This window comes from Phyllostomus discolor, chromosome 1, assembly GCF_004126475.2.
Source record: "Phyllostomus discolor isolate MPI-MPIP mPhyDis1 chromosome 1, mPhyDis1.pri.v3, whole genome shotgun sequence".
NCBI lineage: Eukaryota > Metazoa > Chordata > Mammalia > Chiroptera > Phyllostomidae > Phyllostomus > Phyllostomus discolor.
The window spans coordinates 118099867-118108834 of NC_040903.2; positions in this window are offsets into that span (position 1 = coordinate 118099867).

The following is an 8968-nucleotide window of genomic DNA, read 5'->3' on the forward strand; positions in this document are numbered from 1 at the left end:
TGTTTGTAACATTGCCCTGTATGGCCTTATGAAGTAACCCCTGAATTAACCCAGCAGATATGGGCTCTAGCTTTTCCAATAAGTAACTGTTTGACCTTGAGCAAGTCACTTCTCTTTGTGATTCAGAGTTTCCCGTCCAACCAGCAGATAATAATAAGATGCTCATTGTTAAGGCCATGCATGTGCAAGTGCTTTGTGAACCAAAAAGTCCTTTGGAGATGTTAGTTGTCGCCCTCTGCTCGTCTAGTGTTCTTGTGCTCACCCGCAGCCTCACATTAGAACCACCTAGAGCTCTTCAAAACTGCCTGCGTCTACCCTGAGACAGTCTGATTCAATTAGTTCTGAGTGAGGCCTGGGAATCAGTGTTTTTTAAACCTCCTTGGGAGGATCTAATGGACAGGCAATGGGAGAAGCACTGACCCGTTAGAGTGAGGAGGGCACTCTGAACTATTGAGGGGCCTTAGACACATCCATCCCCTGCTTCTCCTTCAAGGCTAGGCCTTCGGAGACCTTGCAGACCTTTGTGCCCAGAGACTCTGAGCACCTTGCTGAAGAACCTGATCTTTCTAAAGCTCTGGCCAACCCTTCAGCAGGCGCATGGGCTTCCTGTTTATTAGCAGAGCAGGACTTTCTTGAATAACTTCACTGGGGAACTCAGCCAAGAGTATTTTTACAGATGTTTCATTGTTTTTAATTAAAACCAACTTTTTCTCCATATTGGGACCCAAAACTTGCTGGACATCTCCCCTTGAGGTGCTGGCAGAACATTCAAACTCCACACACATGTCCTGATGCCCTCTTCCAACCTCGCCTCCCCCCTCCCCCCCGCCCACACACACCTGCGCCTTCTGACTTCCCGTTGCAACCAGGGAGTAACCGTCCTCCATGTCCCCAGACTGGAAAAGAGACTGTATGGTGTGTGTGAAGAATGCAGGTTTAGGGGATTAATCACCAGAGTTCAAGTCCTAGCGACCTTTGGCAAGTGACTTAACCTTTCTGTGCCTCCATTTCCTCTCCTCTGCAAGGTGGATGATGATACTCCCACTTCATGATTTGTGAGAATTCAGTGAGTTACTATCTAAAATACTTAATGACTTGCACATGGCAGACACTCAGAGAATGTGAGGGTCTCATATATATATCTTTTTCTTCACCATTTTCCAAGTTCAGTCAACAACTCAGAGCTATTGATTCTAGCTTTGGAATGTTTCTTACATGCTCCCTCCTCCCCAAGTCCTTATACCCTTTTCCCAAGACCTTCTAGTTTCTTGTCCCCTTTAACCTCCCTCATAATGCTCCCAAAGCCATCTTACATTTTGTTCGCATAAAAAAAAAAGGTGCGGGCTGCCCCTTCCCTAAACACAGAATAAGGGCCAAACTGCCCCAGTCCCTGCTGCTGCACATCTTCAGGGAAGGCCCTCTGAACATGAGCTCAGCTGATCCAGGAGCGTGTCCTGGCCTGCATTTCCTTTGCCATTGCATCACTCCAGGGTGTGCCCGGGTTGAAAAGGGCTCTGTTTGCTTTCGCCACACAGACTGAAACACATGAGAAAGGACTCTTTGAAGATACATTGGTCACCGATTATTTTTGACTACTTCCCCCAAAATGCGAACTCACTTTTCCCAATAGTATTCAGCTGCGCAGTCTAACCTAGTAAGTGGTAAAGAAGATGGCAAAACACCCAGAACTAACAGTAATGTTCTAGGAAGAGAGGAGAGAACACTAGGGAATGCTGACTTCTGGCTCCCAGCACCACCTTTGACCATGATGAGTGCCCACTCCCTAGCAGAAATGTGATTCAGTAGACCACAGCCTGAGTACTTCACCATAGGAAGCACCCCTCACAAAGATGGGCATGGGAGTGTCAATGGGTCAGTCCTTTGTGGCATTACCAGTGCAGTAGGAGTCGGGCTCAGCCCTTGTTGCTCTGGGAGCAGAAACAAGTGCGGTGGGGTCATGTCTGGGTGTGCATGCAGCCCAAGGGGGTAAGCTGAGTGACTTTCACCTGGACCAGTTTCTAGTTGAGCAGCTGTTTGCACAACACTCCTGATTTGAAATCAGCTATGGGAAGAGCAGAAGCAAGAGAGACTTGCGTCTTGTTACTGTACACAGACATCTAATTAAAATCTGTAGGCATTCTGTGCTACAGGGGAAAAAAAAACAGCAGGCTGAAGTGCTTTGGATGAAAGATGTAGCCTGAATGATCCTTGCCCTTATCTGTAACTGGAATGTGCAGTAGGTTCAGACCTGCTTTCTCAACAATGAGCTTAAAATTGACTCACCTTCAAAGATGAATTTGAGAAAGTCAATTTGTTAGAGCTTTTCAGAATGGTAGACCCTGGAGGCAAATTCCTCTCATTTGTTTGCTCTCTTTGCGCCCTCTAGTGTCCAACCTCTGACTTAACCCTATCTAAATGGATTACAATCCTACACCTGCATGGAGTCTAATTTACACTTTCAAGGTTGGGGAATAAGAAACAGTCTAAATTCCAACCTTGCTACTTGTCAGACTATGAGTCCTGTCTCACCTCTCAAAGCTGTAAAATGATGGTACATACCTACACATCAATGTTCTTGTAAGTTTTAAAGGGGGTAATATATGGAAAATATTTCACACAATACTACCTTAAAGAAATTGCTCAAAAAAAAAAAAACAAAAAACAAAAAAAAAAACCCCAAAACTGAAAAACACATGTCATCATTCAAACTTTCATTCATAAACTCATCCTGAGAAGTGCGGGAAAGACTTATTTAGTGTACAAATCACTTCACATTGTAGTCAATTACTCCTGCACCACTTCTTTGCTGGATTATGAGATACGTGGTAAAGACCATGTATCTCAACCCATCTAACTAAGTCTGCCCTGTGGCTGGAGATCAGGGACTACATGTTGTCCCAGGGACTACGGAATAAAAACTTGTCTTCCTCACTCTTAAAAATACAGTGCACTATGCTATACAGTGCACTATGCTATACTATACACCACACTACACTATACAGTGCACTGCACTATACACCACACTACACTGCACTATACATCTCACTACACTATACTATACAGGGAACTGCACTATACTATACACTGCACCATGCTATACTATACAGTGCACTATGCTATACATCGCACTGCACTATACAGTGCACTGCACTATACAGCATACTACACTATACAGCACACTATACTACACTATACAGCATACTGCACTATACAGCACACTACACTATACTATACAGTGCACTACACTATACAGTGCACTACACTACACAGTGCTCTACACTATACAGCACACTACATTACACTATACAGTGCACTACACTATACAGTGAACTACACTATACAGTGCACGACACTATGCAGCACACTACACTAAATAACCCAGTACATTATACAGTGCAGTATGCTATACAGCATGGTACATTATATAGCACACTGCATTATACAGCGCAGTACATTATACAGCACCCTATTCTGTACTACACAGTACATTATACAGGGCACTACACTATACAGTGCACTACACTGAACAGCATACTACACTATACAGAGCAGTACACTATACAGCATACTACACTATACCGTGCAGTACATTATACAGCACACTGCACTGTATAGCACACTACACTGTACAGCACACTACACTATGCAGTGTACTTTGTACAGTGTACTATATATTCAGTGATTCCACACAGGTAAGCAGACCCTCTCAGAGGCCACACATATTGCAATGGCTTCGTGACAACTCTTGTCTGAAACAATCTGGCCCTGGAATGCACCTTGGAGCATGTGCGACTTCCCATTGTAATGTATGGAAAAGTATATTCTGTGTGATTAAGCCTGGGAGGGGGACTCCTGAACTCTGGTCCCCGAGGAATATGAAAAGGAGTGTGAGAACTGAGGGGGGATGGGAGGAATGAAGGGATGGAGCCCATGTCTGCATTGAGCAGCCACTGATGGTCCTGAGGCAGTACAGTAAGAAGCTTAACAAGCCCAAACAATTTAAGCAATTTACAGCCAACCAATGAATCACAAGGTTGTATCTCCCCTAACCAAGGACACTTCGGAGCAAATGATTTACATATTCCAGAATGTTCTGAGACAGAACAGCCTTGGTCCCAGTCCCTCTCTGATAATATTCTTTTTTTTAAAGATTTTATTTATTTATTTTTAGAGAGGAAAGGGAGGGAGATAGAGAGAGAGAGAAACATCAATGTGTGGTTGCTGGGGGTCATGGCCTGCAACCCAGGCATGTGCCCTGACTGGGAATCCAACCTGCGGCACTTTGGTTCGCAGCCCGTGCTCTGATAATATTCTTTAAAAAATGAAACTAAGCAGAAAATAACCCTGGCCCTCCATACACACATTTAGATGAGTCAGCATATTGAAGGACATACATGGAAATGAAATGCATATTCTGTTAAGACCTCCCCTGAGACCTCCCCTAGGATTCCCACCAGCTTAAGAAAAGATGAAAAGCCTCAAGACAAGGGACCCATGATGCACTCTTGCTAGAACACACACGCACCTTGTGTCTCTGCTCTCTTTCTCCTGAACTCTAAGAGAACCTGTGCGACTTGCAACCAGGGAAGCAGTGGGCAGTGGCAGCTCGTGCTGGGCTCACCTCTGAACTTGTCTCCAAGGCCTCTTTTTTCCCACTTCCCAGTGAGTGCACTTCTTTTTCTGTGACTCCAATTTCTCAGTGAGGCAAAGCAGCCCCACCTAGACTCTCTCCTATGGCTTCTTCTATCCTAACCCCTTCCTTGTTACACTGCCCCTAGCTTTAACAAATGTGCTCTAAAATTCACCTGGGCTCAGGTTGTGAGATCTTTCCTGCAGGAAGTCAAGAGCTCACACACTATAGGCCAGTTGGAAGCAGACCCACTTGAGGCCCAGTCCCTGTCCTATAACAGTCCCATCCTGAAGCACTTGGAATATGCTCTGAAGCAGGGGTGTCAAACTCATTTTCACCTGGGGCCACATCAGCCTTGCGGTTGCCTTCCAAGGACCAAATGTAATTTCAACTCCTTAACAGTTAAGGAGTTACATTTATATAGCCCTAAAATTATTTCGGCCCTTTGAAGGCAACTGCAAGGCTGATGTGGCCCCCAGTGAAAATGAATTTGACACCCTTGCTCTGAAGGGTCAACTAAATTAACAGTTACCCAGATGAATTCAATTACACAAATGTACTTGAGGCTCTAGTGGGGGTGTCCAACTCACCACCCACAGGCCACATGTGGCCCAGGATGTCTATGAATGCGGCCCAATACAAAATCATAAATTTACTTAAAACCTCTTTTTCTCTTCTCATCAGTTTTTGTTAGTGTTTGTGTATTTAATGTGTGGCCCAAGATAACCCTTCTTCCAGTGTGGCCCAGAAACGCTGAAATGCTGGACACCCCTGCAAAATGTCATCTCAAATGGCCATAGGGTAGATTTCAGAGGAAGAACAAACATAAATAAATATTTTATTTATTTATTTTATTATTCTAAAGTGATTCTACTAATACCTTAAGTCTTCAAACCCACAACGAAGAACGGAAAAGAAATGAGAAAGACAGGTAGATATGTTCTGTTTTTAAATTCAAGAAACATCATGTTAGAAATTTCAACTGTTTTACTTTTAAGGAGCTAAATTTTGGAACAGAAACTTGCTTATTCAGAGATGTACAGTCTCTTCAAAGATGGGGAAGCTGAGTTTGACATTGAAACCTTACTAAAAACTGGTAATTGCAATAATTTAAAGAAGATGGGTTCTATAAAACCCCAGAGTACTTTGAAATTAATAGCTTCACAGCAGAATTTAACAGTAGGTCAAATGAAAGTGTTGGGCTTTGTAACCTTTACAGATGGCAACCAGATTTCAGGGCTGGAGTAATTGTGAAGAATTCTTGGAAGGAATTTAATTCTGCATCCATCAAAATCTTACTGCTCATCCAAAGAAAGAGAAGCTGGGGAACCCATGTGAGGGACTGGGATCCCTTTCAGAGAAAAAGTGAGGCCATACTAAGATTTGACTCTTTAAATTACATAAAAATGAAATGTCCATCAACTAAAACACATTACCTGTTTGAGAAGTCATGTTAGATGTAAGATACTGATAAATTTCACTGTCTTAACTCTTTTCCTTGCTGGGTATAAAGAAATGAACAAGACTCAGATACATCCTGTTCTCATGGAGGAAGCCTGCAACACACCCGTAAACAAGACAATATCACATGATAGTTTAAAAGAAAAAAAACAATGTAATAAGGTAGAAAGTGACAGCAGGTGGGGCTGAAAGGTTATTTTACTTATTTTTAATTTTATGATAAAAAATTTCAAGCAAACACAAAAGTAGAGAGTAAGAAACTCTAATATGTTCCCCAGACTCAACAATTATCCATTTTTCTCACATTTACTTCATTAGAACCAACCCTTCCTTCCTTCCTTCCTTCCTTCCTTCCTTCCTTCCTTCCTTCCTTCCTTCCTTCCGTTTTCTTTCCCCCTCACTGGAGGAAACTTTCTTCATTGCTTCTAGAGAGAGAGGAAGGGGGGAAAAGAGAGATGGAGGGAAACACTATGAGATAGAGAAACATCAATTGGTTGCCTCTTGTACACGCCCTGACAGTATGTGCCCTTAGTTGAGATTCAATCTGCAAACCAGGTATGTGCCCTGACTGGGAATCGAACTGGCAACCTGTCAATTTGCGGGACAATGCCCAACCAACTGAGCTACACTGACTCGGGCTGTTTTTTGGTAAATTTTAGGGCAAATTTTCTGGATTTAATTGCTAAAATATTTAAAAACAGATCCTATTGTTTATTCAATTCACCCTTACACACATCAGTATGCATCTCTAACAATTTTGGACCAGAGCAGTATTTCTAAAACTTTGCTTACATTTATGATTCAATAAGTTATATTGTATAAATTATAAAATTATAAATTATATAACAATATAACTAGACACTTAATAGTAATTATAGTTCTATAAATTATATAACACATTGTTATAAAATTATAAATTATAAAATAATTACCAAACATTATAAAACATTAAGAGTAAAATTATATAAATAGCCAAAACCTAATCACCTGAAGTAATTAACTGTTTTAATTTAGGTGCTTATTCTTCCATTTTTTAGAAAACATTTTTATTGCACTAGAACAGTTGAAAAGGGTGTGGCTTGCTAAAGCATCATAAAGGGAGCACATCTGTGAACTTACCACTCCGGCACTCCAGGGGGTTTTCTTATTTACTGAAGAAGCTAATCATTGTCTTGTGGTTTCTCACATACTGGGTCCATTCAACATTTCTCCTATCCCTATGTTTTCTGTAAAATGGTCATTTGATCTAGACTCTGCATGAGGTCAAGTTCAGGAATAGTGCACAGCCACTACGAAGCCTGAAGCAAAGGGAAAACCAGTAATAGTGATCCTGCCATTACTTAAAGTGTTGATATTTAGTTTATCATGAATGTTTCCATTGATTTTGATTTTTTAAAATACTGTATTGAAATGTTATTTTTCTGTGGCAAAGCAGTGGCTGGTGGATGGGGCAATCCCACATTCATATGCACATAAGCCAGGAGGAACAACTGTGTAGGGAGACAGGCCATGCAACCCAGGGTTCCAGTGCAAGAAAATAAAGCCTGAAAACCTCTGGCTGTAAAAACCTGTGGGGGTTGTGGCAGTGTGAGAAACTGCCAGTCTCACAAGAGAGTCCATTAGAGGGGTCAATGGGATCCTAGAATGTACACAAATCCACCCATCTGAGAATCAGCACCAGAGTAGCATGTGAAAGGGCACAATTTGCTGGTAAGAAGCAGAGGAAGTGACTGAAAGGGGGATAAGAGGCATTGTTCCCTCTCTGACCCCTCCCCCACATACAGAACTACAATGCTGCGAAGTGGGTTGCCCCACCCTGGCAGAAACCTAAGGCTCTGCCCCTTACAATGTAAAAGGTGTGCTGAGGCAAAGAAATATGACCTAAATGAAAGAACAGATCAAAACTCCAGGAAAATAACTAAGCAATAAGGAGATAGCCAACCTATCAGATGCAAAATTCAAAACACTGGTAATCAGGATACTCACAGAAATGATTGACTATGGCCACAAAACAAAGGAAGAAGTGAAGGCTATGCAAAGTGAAATAAAGAAAGATATACAGGGAACCAACAGTGATGGGAAGGAAACCAGGACTTAAATCGATGATTTGGAACAAAAGGAAGAAATAAACTTTCAACCAGAACAGAATGAACATAAAGAATTAAAAAAGTAGGAGAGACTTAGGAACCTCTGGGATAACTTTAAACATTACAACACCCGAATCATCGGGGTACCAGAAAGAAAAGAGGAAGAGTAAGAAATTGAAAACTTATTTGAAAAAATAATGAATGAGAACTTTCACAATTTGGCAAAGGAAATAGACTTCCAGGAAGTCCAGAAAGCTCAGAGAGTCCTAAAGAAATTGGACCCAAGGAGGAACACATCAAGACACATCATAGTTAAATTACCTAAGATTAAAGATAGAGAGAATCTTAAAAGCAGCAAGAGAAAAGTAGACAGTTACCTACAAATGAGTTCCCACACTATCAGCTGATTTCTCAAAAGAAATCTTATAGGCAAGAAGGGGCTGGAAAGAAGTATTCAAAGTCATGAAAGGCAAGGACCTACATCCAAGATTACTCTATCCAGCAAAGTTATCATTTAGAATGGAAGGACAGATAAAGTGCTTCCCAAATAAGGTAAAGTTAAAGGAGTTCATCATCACCAAGCCTTTACTATATGAAATATTACAGAGATTTACCTAAGAAAAAGAAGATCAAAACTATGAACAGTAAAATGACAACAAACTCACAACTATCAACAACTGAATGCAAAAACAAAAACAAACTAAAGCAAACAGCTGGAATAGGAACAGAATCAAAGAAATGGAGATCACATGGAGGGTTATCAGCAGGGAGGGGGTTAGGAGAGAATGGG